Raw genomic sequence first — 16,215 nt, 5'->3', positions numbered from 1 at the left:
TTTTACGTTTTGAAGACAAGTGGGATATGCACAGGTTTTAGCACACTGACGACATTCATGAGTTTCTATCTAATATGGGTACTTTTATGATTATAGAGACAATAAATTTGTGAAAAGGCTTTATCACATTGATTATATTTCTAAGGTTTCTTTCCATTATGCGTTCTTTTATGATATTGGAGACAACTGTGACCTGCAAAGTCTTTACCACATTGATTACATTCATAGGGTTTCTCTCCAGTAGTGTGTTTTTTTTTACATTTCAATTTTTTATTAGATATTTTCTTCATTTACATTTAAAAAGCTATCCTGAAAGTCCCCCTATACAGTCCCCCCACACTGCTCCCCTACCCACCCACTCCCACTTCTGGGCCCTGGCGTTCCCCTGTACTGGGGCATATAAAGTTTGCAAGACCAAGGGGCCTCTCTTCCCAATGATGGCAGACTAGGCCATCCTCTGCTACATATGCAGCTAGAGACATGAGCTCTGGGGGTACTGCTTAGTTTATATTGTTGTTCTGCCTACAGGGTTGTAAACCCCTTCAGCTTCTTGGGTACTTTCTCAGGCTCCTCCATTGAGGGCCCTGTGTTCTATCCAATAGATGTCTGTGGGCATCCACTTATGTATTTGCCAGGCACTGGAACAGCCTCACAAGAGACAGCTATATCAGGAAAGTATGTGTTCTTTTATGACACTGGAGATGACTGTGACGTGCAAAGGCTTTCCCACATTGATTACATTCATCGGGTTTCTCTCCAATATGTTCAGTTTTATGACGATGGAGATGACTGTGACATGCAAAGTCTTTACCAATTACATTCATAGGGTCTCTCTCCAGTATGTGTTCTCTTATGACATTGGAGACGACTGGGTCTTGCAAAGGCTTTACCACGTTGATTAAATTCATAGGGTTTCTCTCCAGTATGTGTTCTTTTATGACATTGGAGATGACTGTGACGTGCAAATGCTTTCCCACATTGATTACATTCATAGGGTTTCTCTCCAGAATGTGTTCTTTTATGATACTGGAGACTACTGCGTACAGCAAAGCCTTTACCACATTGATTACATTCATAGGGTTTCTCTCCAGTATGTGTTCTTTCATGACATTGGAGACTACTGCGTACAGCAAAGCCTTTACCACATTGATTACATTCATAGGGTTTCTCTCCAGTATGTGTTCTTTCATGACATTGGAGACTACTGCGTACAGCAAAGCCTTTACCACATTGATTACATTCATAGGGTTTCTCTCCAGTATGTGTTCTTTCATGACATTGGAGACTACTGCGTAGAGCAAAGCCTTTACCACATTGATTACATTCATAGGGTTTCTCTCCAATATGTGTTCTTTTATGACATTGGAGATTACTGAATTGTGCAAAGGCTTTACCACATTGATTACATTCATAGGGTTTCTCTACAATATGTGTTCTTTTATGACATTGGAGATGACTGTGACGTGCAAAGGCTTTCCCACATTGATTACATTCATAGGGTTTCTCTCCAATATGTGTTCTTTTATGACATTGGAGATTACTGAATTGTGCAAAGGCTTTACCACATTGATTACATTCATAGGGTTTCTCTCCAGTATGTGTTCTTTTATGACATTGGAGATGACTGTGACGTGCAAAGGCTTTCCCACATTGATTACATTCATAGGGTTTCTCTCCAGTATGTATTCTTTTATGACGTTGGAGATGACTGAGTTGTGCAAAGGCTTTACCACATTGATTACATTCATAGGGTTTCTCTCCAGTATGTGTTCTTTCATGACATTGGAAACTACTGCGTAGAGCAAAGCCTTTACCACATTGATTACATTCATAGGGTTTCTCTCCAGTATGTATTCTTTTATGACGTTGGAAACTACTGCGTAGAGCAAAGCCTTTACCACATTGATTACATTCATAGGGTTTCTCTCCAGTATGTGTTCTTTTATGACACTGGAGATGACTGTGACGTGCAAAGGCTTTACCACATTGATTACATTCATAGGGTTTCTCTCCAGTATGTATTCTTTTATGACGTTGGAAACTACTGCGTAGAGCAAAGCCTTTACCACATTGATTACATTCATAGGGTTTCTCTCCATTATGTGTTCTCTTATGACATTTTAAACTACTGCGTTGTGTAAAGGCTTTACCACATTGATGACATTCATAAGATTTCTCTCCAGTATGGGTTCTTTCATGATATTGAAGATGACTGGGTCTTGCAAAGGCTTTACCACATTGGTTATGTTCATATGTTTTCTCTCCAATTTGTCTTCTTATATTACTTTGGAGATGACTGGGACATGAAAAGGCTTTAGAACGTTCATTACATTCATAGAGTTTCTCTCCACTATGATTACTTACATACCTGCAATGAAAATTGGCACATGTGATATGTTTACTACATTAATTTCCCTGTTCAGTCATTTCATCAAGATGAATAAAGTTTACAAATTGGTCTACTGATAAAGGTGGACCAGATCATCTGGTTTTATCACTTCATATGTTCATGGTGTTCTCCCTCATTATGGGTTGTTTTGCATCTTTCGAGATATCTGTGATGGTTATTACATGGCTCATATTTATAACATCCTTTTTATATGGGATATTTATATGATGTATTTCATCTATATGAGGAAAATGGAACACCTCAGAGCTTTATAAAACTAATTGCTTTCATAATTTTTCCTATACCATGAATTATACCACATTTGACTGTGAACCAGGACAAACAAAAGAATTTCCAAATTCCTAGTACCCATAAAGATTTTCTACAGTGTGAGCTTGGGGAAGTTCCCAGTAAAATTAGAAAACCAATTCATTGCAAACTTTTATCATATTCAGATTGTCTACCAAAGACAGAATCTGACATATTTTCTCATTATTCTGTGATAGAAAGCAGAACATTGCTTCTTTCAATATTCCTAAGCTCACATGGCTTTTATCCATTGTGACACATGACATACATATAAAAAGAAGAGTAACAGATGAAAGGTTTCCACATTGCATTCACACTGTTTGACCTTTTGTTCCTCATAGACGTGTAATACATGAATTAAGGTTTCTCCTATGACAACACTCTTGACTCTCATAAACTGTACCCTAAACAAATGATCAATTTCAGTATAAGAATATGAGTATCACCAACTTTCCCATGGATTATTTAATTATTGGAAGGTTTTGGATACATATTTATCACTATTCGATGTGCAATATCTAAGTCTTGTAAGTCTATACACATTGTCAGATCAGTATAGGTCTAATAGAGGTACAAATTGAATAAAGGTATCTCTTAAGGCAATGTTTCCTTGTTTTTTTTTTTTTTAAAAAGGAGGAATTCTTTGATAGATAAATCAGATAACTACATTGAGGCAGAACTTTTTTTAAGAATATTATAATTAGGGCTGGCGAGATGGCTCAGTGGTTAAGAGAGCAGACTGCTCTTCCGAAGATCCTGAGTTCAAATCCCGGCAACCACATAGTGGCTCACAACCATCCGTAACGAAATCTGATGCCCTCTTCTGGAGTATCTGAGGACAGCTACAGTGTACTTACATATAATAAATAAATAAATCTTTTTTTTTTTTTTGAAAGAGAGAGAGAGAGAGAAAGACACTAGCCTGCCACGTGTTTGGCAGGACCATGGGTCCTGGCTCATCCTGTCAGACAAAGAAGAGCCATCTCTCTCTCTCTCTTTTTTTAAAGATTTATTTATTATATGTAAGTACACTGTAGCTGTCCTCAGATACTCCAAGAAGAGGGCATCAGATTTCGTTATGGATGGTTGTGAGCCACCATGTGGTTGCTGGGATTTGAACTCAGGACCTTCGGAAGAGCAGTCAGTGCTCTTAACCACTGAGCCATCTCGCCAGCCCCAAATAAATAAATCTTTAAAAAATATATTGTAATTATAGTTACACGAAGTATTGACATTTTACACTTCTGCTTTTCTTTAGAGCTTACATAAAATAGTAATATTTCCTCAGAGGCATAATTGCATCAGCTTGCACATGAAAATTACCTTTCATTTCTTCTCGAACTTTGACAATGTCCTTCAATATGATGGGTTTCCCAAGTGTAGCCTAAAAGACAGTACCAGAAAAATGAATGATATAGTATTGGAAATAAGGCAAAATTCAAGGTACTGTGAATTTTCACATCACTGGACACTATTTATTCAGCTCAGTCTTCCTTGTTCTCAATTGTAATAACAGAGCACCATCACTAACCAAGAGACATGTCTTCCCATTATTTTGAAAAGCAAAAGAAAATTCACAGTCATACCTATAACCGTGAGGTTCCAGTAGGTCTCCAGCATCACATCTTTGTAGAGACTCTTCTGGGAAGGATCCAGCAAATTCCACTCTTCCCCAGTGAAGTTCACATGCACATCATCATAAGTCACTGCATCCTAAAATATCCCATACATGTGTACATCACAAAGCATGGTACTGACATCACTGTAAAGTAAATGTGCGCTTCCTTCACCATATATTCATGTAATTCTGGTGCTTCCTCCACTGACTTCTGGACATAGACGTCATAATGTAAGTACCCTAACATTTTAAAGGAAATTGAGTTGAAGGTTCACCTGTGTTGCTTAAGAAAATTTTAAATAAATAGGGTAAAGTCTTTCGAGAGGAATTCCAATTGAGAGTGAGATGTAGGGTGAAACAGATCAACAGTACTGAGGACACATCCTAGAAATTGTATGACGAATCAGTAACTAGAAAAATCATGGAAAAGCAGGGTGTATTTGTTCATGTCTTCAATCCCAGAGTCACGGGTAGGTGTACGTCATTGAGCTGGATCCCTGTCTGTTCTATGTAACACATTCCAGGACAGCAAAAGTTACATATTAAGACCCTTACTCCACTGCAAAAATCAACCACGGAGATAAAAATGATAGAAAGAACTCAGTTGTGTACTACAGTTCCTACAAAGAAGTATACATTCCCTGCATTTCTGTACTCATCTAGCAGAAACAGGAAGTGTACCAGTTTAAACTGCACCATTAGTAAAACTTTACTGGCAATCAAGGCACATTTAGTGGACCAATGGACAGATGAAAATATTAGTAATATAAGTGTTGAACATAAAAAGCAACATAAAGCAGGAGAGGGCGATAACTCAGCCGTGGAAAGCTCTTGCTGGTCTTCCAGATAACAGTGGTCAATTACTAGCCTTTACGTGACCCATGGTTTTATGAACAGGAGTTCTGAGTCCACCTTCCAACAACACTAACGATGAGGCACACATGATATTCATTTAAAAGGCACACAGCCAAAACACTCCTATTTATTTAAAAATTTCAAAACAAACACAAGAGTTTGGGGAAACATCAACACCCAGAATCCAATGACTCTGAAGCCTCAGGCAGTACTGATGTCATGAGCATATGCCATGCTAAAAGGATAGAATATAACCTATGTGCCCAGGGGTTAGACAGGGGGCCCCAATGCTGCTCAAAGGAGAAACAGAGGAGATTGGGAGGAAGGAGTCTGTGAGGGCAGGGATCTAGAGTAAGGACAGTGATCAGGGTGATAATTAATATCTAAATTATAAGATAAACAAAAAAAAGGAAAGAAAGAAAAAGGAAATTTTGAGTGTATATACACTTTCATCTTCCCCAAGATGAATCTAGAAAGGCTCCTGCACTGTTCAAATGTCTAAAGTCTCTGCTGACACTCAATACAATATCTTGACAGCCACATCAGTAAGCAAAGTTGCAAAATCAAACAGCAAGTTATATCTTTCCAACATAAAATGGCACTGAATACCCCTTCCCAATCCAATCGATAGGAATGTGCACACAGGGAGAGAAGATTGGACAAAGGCAAGAAAACCAGCAGGGCAAACACCAAATCCTATAGCTTTGTCTCAAACACATTGGACTTCAATTCCTAAAGGCATAGATGGTGCTCTTCCTGTAACTTCTCATACATCTCTCAGTTTGGGTACTTCATCTCCCTGTAAGCATCTCTCCATGGCAGACTTCTCAATGTGTTAGTTTTCTCCACAACCTGTGGTCACAAAATGCAACTCAAGCATCAACCTCACCACTTAAATGCAAGGAACTCTCACAGAGTCTTCCCTGGGTTCCTGACTTTGTCAAAAGATGGCTGGAGTGGTGCTAAACTGAAACCATAGAGAAAAAAAATCTATGACCGTGCTATTTTCATCTTTCAGTTTCTAGAAGCAGCACGATATGGATGATCCTGTGAAGTTTGGCTTCTAAATTAATGGACCCTGCCTCCCTTGGACCACATTTGCAGTAGGTTTTGTTTAAGGTTCCATTCTGGGATGAGGAAACACTTTGAATACTCCTTCCATTAATTTAAAACATGGCAAGCAGGAGGAAGTACTACACTCAGGGTACCTTCATAGGTATATACCCACAAGGGCATTTGCTCCACTAAGTTCATAGCCACTTTATTTATAACAGTTAGAAACAGGAAAGAATGCAGATGTTCCTCAACTGAAATTCGGACACAAAAACCATGTTTCATTTACAAAATGGGATGCAATTCAGGTATAAAAAACAAGGACGTCATGAATTTTGCAGAGAAATGGGTACAATTAGAAACTAATATCTGGAATGAGGTAACTCAGGCCCAAAAGGTCATGCATGTACATACTCACTTACAAGTGAATAATAACCATAAGTACAGAATACCCACACTGCACTTCATAGACCTAAAGACAGTAAACAAGACAAGGCACAAATGAGCATGGTTGAATCTCACTCAGAACAGGGTATGAAAGAGACAGAAGAGGCAGATGCAAGAAAGAAACTGGATGGGACAGTAGTTAAGAAATAAGAAGGGGAGTGTTAGGAACAATTGTGGTAAGAGACAAGAGAATGCCAGAGAGCCAGGAAAATGAAATGAAATCAGCAGATGGTGGGAGGGAGCGGGGTTAGGGTGGGGGCACCTGTAGAATGTGCCTGAGACTATGAATGGGAGGGCACAAATGCAGCTAGGGAGCTGATCTTAGCTGAGATAGATAGCATTGAGTTATGGACCATGAAGAGGTGACATCTTGCAGTCAGGCAGAACCACCAGTGAAGTGTTCAGTACACCAAAAAAACCAAAAACCTTTTCTCCCAAAATTTGTTCTGCTTCAAGTAAGGCAGGCACAAAGTTGAAACAGAGACTGAGGGAATGGCCAAACTATACCCTGCCCAACTGGTAACCCATCCCATGGGCAAGCACCAAGGCTGGCATTACTGAGGATAATTTGTTATACTTGCAGATAGTAGCTTAGCATCATTGTCCTCTGAGAGTCTCCATCCAGCATCTCACTGAAACAAATGCAGAGACCCACAGCCTAACATTGGACAGGGCTCAGGGAGTATTTTAAAAGATTGGGGAAAGAATTGACAGCCTCTGAAAGAATAGGAAGTCCATGAGGAGACCCTCAGAGATGGAGCCACCAACCAACGAGCACACACAGGCTGGGATGGAGGCCCCAACCATATATGTAGTGGATGTGCTGCTCAGTCTTCATGGGGTCCCCAACATTCAGAGCGGGACATGTCCCTTAAGCTGTTCCTGTCTGTGCAAACTGTTTCCCTAACTGGGCTGCCTTGTCTGACCTCAGTGGTAAAGGATGTGTCTAACCCTGCAGAGACATGACATGCCATAGTTGGGGGATACTCAAGTGGTTCCCACCCTCCCTGGGGAGATAAAAGGGAGTCAGTGATGAGGGACTGAGGAAGGTGGAATGGGATGGGTGTAACAATTAGAATGTAAATTGAATAAAGAAATAGGGGAAGTCTGGTCCTGGTGGAGCACAACTTTAATCCCAGCACTCTGGAGGCAGAGGCAGGGGGATTTCTGAGTTCGAGGACAGCCTGGTCTACAAAGTAAGTTCCTGGACAGCCAGGGAGACACAGAGAAACTCTGTCTCAGAGGAAAAAAAAAAAAAAAAGAAATAGGAAGATTGAACAAATACTTATCAATCACATAAAAATATACAAATCAGGCAATATTTTTGTTTGTTTGTTTGACCTACTCAATATCTCAGGGCATAAGCCAAGTACAAAAGTTTTCTGTTTTTTTTTTTTTTGGCCAAAATATCACGGAAATGACCTCTTCCTAAAGTTTTTCAGTCTATTTTCCACTGAAATAGTATGACCTCAACTTCGTGTGGCTGCATTACTATCAACACTCCAATCTTCCAGACCCTATGGGAACAACTGATTAAGCTCCACGTACACGGACACATTTCTGACAGACAGGTCACTGACACAAAGAACAGCAATGACACATCCTAACAGCGGTCTTTCAACCCTTCAGATGGGAGTCCTGAGGGTCTTGGGGTTCCAGTCAAAGCATCAAGGTTTTATGCCTAAGTCACAGAAACTGCAATGACTAGCACAGAGCCGATTGCAAAGCAAACACACAGAGGCCTTTTTTATGAGCTCAGTAACAAGGACTCTCAGCAGTCAAACTCCCATTAGGTACAAACTGAGAGATCAAGTCTAGAGGTTTTGTGAATTTATTGTAGTTACACCAAGATTGGGGAGTTTGCATACAAATCAGCATTGTTAATATTTTAAAAATTGTATGTCTGGCATAATGTGCAGGAACCAAGCAAGGGAGGACAAAAAAAATCTGACAACCATGATGGGTAAGCTGTTTCTGTTTTTGTTTCTAGAGGAGGTCTTAGTTATCTCTATGTAGCTTGACCCTGCTGATGTACCTTAACTGGCTGTTGATAAGGGGATTTTGTCATGGGATTTTTGCTGGAATGTGCAATTGTACATTCTCAAAAAGCAAACTGTTTGGGATTTACAAACTCATCTCTGTTCCTAACCCCCTGATTATATACAGAAACTCCTGGTTAACCACAACCATGCCTGTCTGTAGACTAGACTTTGTCCAAAGACCTACCTCACTATCTGTTACTGCAGACCCTAATATCAGCTGCCCTTAACACTGGAAAAGAGTAGCAGTGGAAATTTCCTCTCCTCCTGTGCAAGCCTCCTATAGATACCATAGACAATGCCCACCTGCCCATCCATTCCTGCCTCATCCCTGTGTCTCAGCCCCCACTTGGGCTGATACTCCCTGTTCAACCACATCCATGCCTGAAAGGACACAAGGTAAGCTTCCATAGATCAACTTCATGATTGATTGATTTACCCCAGATTCAATTTTCCCAGTTGTTCCAACATTATATTAAACACCATGTGTGGGGAGCGGGTGTGGCGGCAGTCCCAAAGGCGCCAGGGACTGCAGCTAAGTCATATGACTTGCACCTGACTTCCTCATATAAGACACAAACATCTTGAGTGCTGCGCAGGTGTACCAGGATACAGGTGAATCCAATTTGGTGGAGATTTGCCCCTGCTGCCCTGATTAGCTGAAGCCTCGTGACTGGTGAGGCTGCGTGGCCTGCTGTGCGTGGATGGGAACTGAGAGTATATAAGAGTGAGAGGCCCGGGTTAGAGGGAGGATTATTATTCGAGAGATGATGATTATTCGGGGGAGATATAAACAAGGGAGATATAAACAAGGGAGTTATAAACAAGAAGAATCAGGACTGAATAAACGTGTGCAGAAGGATCCTGTAGCAGCGTCATTCTTCCTGGCCGGTCGAGAATGCGAGGGACAGTTGGTGCTGAAACCCGGGATAAGAAACATCTTCAGGCACGAGTGAAGACCCCCTGCTACAGGGAGGATTCAGAACTGCATCACGGGGAAGGAGTGGTTAATAAAGGTTCCCGTAAAACAGACTGTTGAGAAGGATCCGGCGTGGATTCAGAACTCTTCAGCTGGGGAACGGTATTGATGAAGAGAAAGAAGAAAGATGAAGACTGAATAAACTGCTGTTAGAAGGACTGGTGGTCGTGTCATTCTTGCTGGTCGAGAGTGGACGCGACAATTGGTGGCCCGTATGGGGAACCGACTCCCCCACCGAGTTCAGAACTTTCAGCAGTCAGTGGTTGCTGGCAGGGTAAGTTCACGGTGAGTGAAACTTGCGACCCCAGGAGTTTGGGAAGGACCTCGGAAAAAATAGAGGTGAGCATAAAGTTGCCAGGAAGTAGGCACAAAGTAACCCAGGAGTTTGGGAAGGACCTCGGATAAAATAGAGGGGAATATAAAGTTGCCAGGAAGCAGGCACAAGGTAAGGAAAGGTTCCTGGTTTGGGGACAAGTTAAGGTTCCCGGTTTTGGGACAAATTAAGGAACTATGATAACCTCAGTGTAGTGATCAATAGATCCTCGCTGTGTAGTTATGCTTTTTTCTTCCGTTGACCCTTTGTGGGTAGGTCTGATAGTTTTGGTCTTGTTTGTTCTGATATATGGACTCTGTTACTGTTTGAAACTGTGTGTAGAGGCAGTCAAGACAGGTCAGAAAATCCTTATAGAGCAACAAGAAAGTATGTGGGAAGAGGAGAAGGGCTTAAAAAGAAAAAAGAAAAAGAAAGGAGACACAGTGTTATCAGGTGGACAGAAAGGACAAAATAAAAGAGCCGAAGCGGAGGAGGAAGGCGAATTACCTTCTGCGCCTCCTCCCTATGCCTCCTCAGCAGCCACCTATAGGCGGACCTTCTGTCCAGAGATTTGGCGTATTGACTCCCCAGATGGACACACAGGTGATTGAGGTTATGGTCTCATCACGAGGTTTTGTGTCCATCTCCCCTGGGGATCGACCAGATCTGGTGTTGACGTGGGCGAGAGGGTCTGTTTGTGTGTTTCCACAGGACCAGACGGAACCTCTTTGGGTACTGGAGAGATTGGTGAGACGCTGCAAGAATGAGGCTCCTGATCCAGTTGCCCCTGGGGATGTGGTGGATGGTCTCACAAGCACAAAGGATGGAGCCGAGATGAGAGATCCTTTCGGTATCCCAGAAGCCGATACCAGCTCGACATGACATTCAAATTTTTCCACGCTTTTTGATCCCTGAATTCCCCTTAAAGAGATAGCCCCGCTGGCCATCTATCCCTTGCTTCAGGGAAGATGAGCAGGGATGAGAGCCCTGGGATGTATGCTTGTTATAGTGTGTGTGTTGTGTGTTTGGCACATGTGTTAGGTGCAGAGTGTGCGGCCCGCACTTTCGCCATGGTAGCGTAGGCATTTGCTGCAGTGGAGGCGGGACAATCTCCTCAGATTCGGTTTGCCGCTCTAAAAGAAATTATGCTGCGTTATGCCGTGGGGTGCGAGGCTAAGCACTGCACAGAGGATAGCTTGCTGTTGGCATCCTGTGGAAGGCACGTCTGATTGCATGAAGGTTCAGTGTCCTAGTTCCCTTCCCCCAGGAAAAACGACACGGGAGCTGGCCAAGACCTCTCTGGGTGATGAGCCTAAGGGATGGTTTTGTGTAGGGCCCCTATGCTTGCACACTGGGGATCAGACCTCTACCTTCACCCATGAGGCTTGCTTGCAGCAATTAAGATCTGGCCATAGGTTAATTAACATCCTGGCCTTTTGATGCACCTGCCGCAAGCAAAACACAATCTCCCCAGGTGTGGCTTGGCATAATAGAGAGGTAGTCAGTGATAAGACTCCCTGGGCATGTCACCAACCTAAGACAGGGATCAAACCAATGCTGTTTGTCTCCCAAAGACAGGTAAGGGGCATGGTTGCGAGGGGCTATCTACTGACATTCTCTCTGCCAGAAAAGAAAAAAGGGGGAATTGTGGGGAGCGGGTGTGGCGGCAGTCCCAAAGGCGCCAGGGACTGCAGCTAAGTCATATGACTTGCACCTGACTTCCTCATATAAGACACAAACATCTTGAGTGCTGCGCAGGTGTACCAGGATACAGGTGAATCCAATTTGGTGGAGATTTGCCCCTGCTGCCCTGATTAGCTGAAGCCTCGTGACTGGTGAGGCTGCGTGGCCTGCTGTGCGTGGATGGGAACTGAGAGTATATAAGAGTGAGAGGCCCGGGTTAGAGGGAGGATTATTATTCGAGAGATGATGATTATTCGGGGGAGATATAAACAAGGGAGATATAAACAAGGGAGTTATAAACAAGAAGAATCAGGACTGAATAAACGTGTGCAGAAGGATCCTGTAGCAGCGTCATTCTTCCTGGCCTGTTGAGCGCGTGTAACAACCATGGGCTGCTTGACCTCTCTCCTGACTATGTCTCCTTGTGGATTACTAAGATCTTCTGTTCCTGCCTGTTGCTTCTCCCAGATTTTAATATCACAAAGCATCCCCTGTTAAGTATACCCACAAAACAGGTCAGTAAAATAGGAAACTGTCAGTGAACACTCTCTTCAAATCCATGCATCAAACAGTAACCCAGGAACAAAACTCCCACCCAAAAAGACAAACCCAGAGGCCAGTACCTAGGTCAATAATCACCCAAACAGAGATGGCTACACACCAGCATAGCAACATAGAGAGTAACAGCCAGGAACAATTGCAACCAAGAAATCCAAGCTCTCCCATCACAGCAGGTCTGAGAAATTAAAGCATCCAACAGATAAAGTGCAAAAGAGGTTGTTTGGGGGAAGGGAGAGGAGTGAGAACCTGGGGAAGGGATAGAAGTACACAAGAGGACCTGCAGACAGGCACACAGACAGGGAGGAGAAAGAGAGCCATGAGGGGAGAGATGACAGAGAGTGTGCATGTGCAGAGAACAGAGACAGGGAACAAAAATAGAGAGCTGCTATAGCTGGTGGCTGATGTATATAAAGCACGCCTGACAACAGACACAGGGGATGGAGGCAGGAAATGACATAAGCTGTTGCTAAGTCCCTAAGAGCAGGACATGAGATTACCTGTACACTGACAACTACAGAGGCAAGGTTCACCCACAGAACAGGAAAGGAAGACAGAATCTCAGGGATTCAAGACTAAGAGAAAAAATTGATATCTCAGTTAAAAATGTGGATTCTAAAAGTTTCACGGCAATAACCAACTGTGACTTCTGCAAAATATGTGAAGGCGAAAATTACAAACAATTGGAATAGAAGAATATCAGCTCAGAGGTCTATAATTTTTCAATAAAACCACAAAAATATTCTGAAATTATTAAAGTCCCTTTCCCAAGTAATAATCAACTCATTAAACATGTGATGCAAAAAAAAAATATGAAAAAAACAGCAACAGAAAAAAAAAATAACAAAACAAAAACAAGTATAATGTATGAAATCAGACCTATTAGATTTTTACCTGTCTTTGTAATGTATACTAAAAGACAAAGGGGTTTGGACACCTGTGCTACAGACTCAAAGAAACCACCCTTGTTTTCACAAGTCAGCTTAACTAAGGTCCAAACGATTTGGGCAATGATAGGCAAGTTATTAGAGGTCACCCCTGATGGAGCAAGTGAGGAGCAACAGGAGAGACCTCACAGGTGCTCACATATGGCTTATACTTCCCATCCAGCCCCAGAGAGGACTCACCACCCCAGCTTCCACTACTCAGCACCCTGCCCCTACCCTCTGTGGGCAGTAACCCTGTGCTCACCATGCCTGGAATTCAGAGCTTCCCTGAGGTCCTCTCACAGCACCCAACAGCAGAGCTCAGAGCAGGACACAGAACCATTCAAGCCTGCACAGCCAAAGTGAACTTGGGGAAAGGCACCCATAAGATCCCGCCTCCTTGTCTGACTGGCAGGTCTGCCTGTGGAGACCTTGATTGGCCAGTGGGTCTCACCCTTCTTCAAGGTTAAAGTGTGCTTCAGGTCCAGGGCCACACCTTTTCCAGATCTCGGGTGTGGTTTGCACTACATTAGCATTTGAGCCAGCCCCCCAAGAGGACTCTCACCCCTCCCAGCTCTGGGGGAGAACTCAACATTCATGTGGGGCATTGGGCTATGCACAGACAGGTTGGTCTTCAGTTGAGCTGAGGTCTGAACCCTGGGAGGGTGATAATTCACTTGACAAGGAACGCATCAATTCCCTCATGCTTCTGGAACTCAGGCTCCTGCCTAAGTTACCGTCCCCCTCCCCCACCCCCACCCCAGCCACCACAAGAGAAGCCTGGCTAAAAGTCAGGTAGGCAATATCCCAAGCTTCTGACCTTCAGGCTAAACTCCTCCACAGTTACCTAGCAACAGTAAAGACCATAAAAAGGGCTGTTCAGCCCTGCCTATCTCTCTTGCTCTCACTCCTTCTATCTCTTACCTCTCACTTTTTGCACTCCTCTCTCCTCTTTCCTTTCTCTTTATCCTCTCCCCTCCTCTCCTCTCCCCTCCCCTCCCCTCCCCTCCCCTCCCCTCCTCTCCTCTCCTCTCCTCTCCTCTCCTCTCCTCTCCTCTCCTCTCCTCTCCTCTCTCCCTCTTACTCTCTTTCTATCTAGCCTTCCCCCTTCTAGTCTTCTAGGGGGGACTCTCTCTCTTCTACCTTCTCTCTTTCTCCCTGCCTTTCTATAATAAAGCTCTAAAACCATAGGATGTCTCCGTTCATCAAGGCCCACTGAGCTTGGAGGATGGGATAGGCTTTCTCGTAATGAGCCGATTCGATTCTACTCTCCAGATGGAAGGCCTTCATGTGCTCCAGTCCAGATCCACTGTGCTCTCTCACCGGTGTGGGAACCTCTCACTCCTCATCCCTCTCTCCCATAACCCCAGGCCTTTAGGAAAGTAGCCCCGGGGCTCCCAGGTTGGGCTGCCCCTTGTTCAGACCCAAAGAGTGGGTCAAAGGCTTAGATGCCCACCCAGGGCTGAGCAGAGAGTGTATGGCAGCTCTCCCACATCTCTGTCCAGAGCATAGGTGGAACTCTGGCAGGACGTGAGCCTTCCCCCCCTTTCCTTTCTTGCCCAGGGCCCCCTTTTAGTTCCCAACACATTCCAGCTCAGGCTAGTCAGCTGCCTGCCCCTGTTCTCTGTGAGCAATGATCCTGCATTACCAGGACCTGTCTTGAGACCTTGCCTGAGCTTGCCTCACAGCACTTGCCTTCTTCTTCCTGAAATCCAGGGGAAGAGCATGCATAGCCCATTACCCAAGGTGCAGTGGGGTTATCAATCTGAGTGGGAGGGAGCCCAGGCAATGAACATTAAAGAGGGATTTTAGGAAACAAGAGTTCTGTTTGTGGTTCAGTGCTGGGCTCAGGGAGACTGCAGCTCCCTTTCCCAGATGATAAGTACCAACCAACCCTGGGAGGAAAGCCAGAAACATAAGGGAAACACTGTTGAGCCATCTTGTTAGCCAGCACATCACCATCAGTGGCAAAGTAGAGAAAAGCCACAGTTGTATTAGGACAGGTTCTCTAGATAAACATATCTCAAATCAGAATGAATTTCTCTGTGGATACAGAAAGGAAATTTAATAGAATGTCTCTCTAATGTCTAATATAGAAAGGTTCTTGGCCAAGGGAACTTAGAAAAATCAAGGACGGGTTATCTCATGTTGCAGGTTATTACAGCTGATATTCACTATGTACCAGAATTCTGAAGAAATAAGTACTTTCCAATGCCAATTTTAAAAATCAAACTAGCAAATCACCTTTTCTAAAATACAAAAATAGGGCAAGTATAAAAAATGAAAGAACAACCCTGTTCATTGTCTTTTATGTATGTAGGATGCCAAAAGAATCTATTGCCTAGATTGAAGGTGGATCTGACGATCTCAAAAGATCAAGATTAAGAAATGGTTTCTCACTTCAAAAGGTATACTGAAGACATTTCCCTCACAGTAAGCAGGGTTAGACTTAGGGTTAGGCTATTAGAGGGTTATGGTTAGGATTAGGGTTCTTAGTGTTAGGGTTGTTAGAGGCAAGGCAATGGTCAGGACGCAGGGGTGAGCTGAACTGGAAGGTTTATTACTTATTTGTTAGTAATTTATTCTTTGACAATTTCATATGTGCACACAGTATATCTTGATTGTTTCTATCTCTCATTCCTACCTCTACCTACATCCTCTCTGACACTTGCACCTTCATGTCTCCATTATGACTTCTTTTTCCTCCTAGTTCCCCCATTTCTCCTCCCTCTCCATCCCTTCCTCCTCCTCTTCCTCTTCTCTTCTTCCTCCTCCTCTCCTTCTTCATCACCATCATTACTAAGGTCACTTAGTGCTGCCTGATGGAATATTACTCAATATCTGTTAGGCTGAATCTTGTGCATATAAATGGAATGGCACTGCCCAGGGTGCAATGGTTGCATTATATCCAGAAAACCAGTGTTTTACCAAATGTGTCCTCTGATGCTCTTTGTACCCCCTCTTCTGCCATGTTCCTGTGGGTATTAGTTTTGGAGACTTTTTCTTTGATCTGAGAAGAATGGATCCTGATGATTAGGACAGCCCT

The 16,215-nt window shown here is 43.3% G+C and overlaps 1 pseudogene and 1 further gene; both read right to left on the bottom strand.

Annotated features, from left to right (window-relative positions):
* Positions 1-4,308, bottom strand: part of Gm5977 — a 35,296-nt pseudogene extending 30,988 nt beyond the window's left edge.
* Positions 750-16,215, bottom strand: part of Gm30124 — a 78,047-nt gene continuing 62,581 nt past the window's right edge.

The sequence above is a fragment of the Mus musculus genome, chromosome 12 (genome assembly GCF_000001635.26).
Source record: "Mus musculus strain C57BL/6J chromosome 12, GRCm38.p6 C57BL/6J".
Classification (NCBI taxonomy): Eukaryota; Metazoa; Chordata; class Mammalia; order Rodentia; family Muridae; genus Mus; species Mus musculus.
Note: the sequence above shows the minus strand (reverse complement) of the source record. Positions and strands in the feature narration are given on the sequence as shown.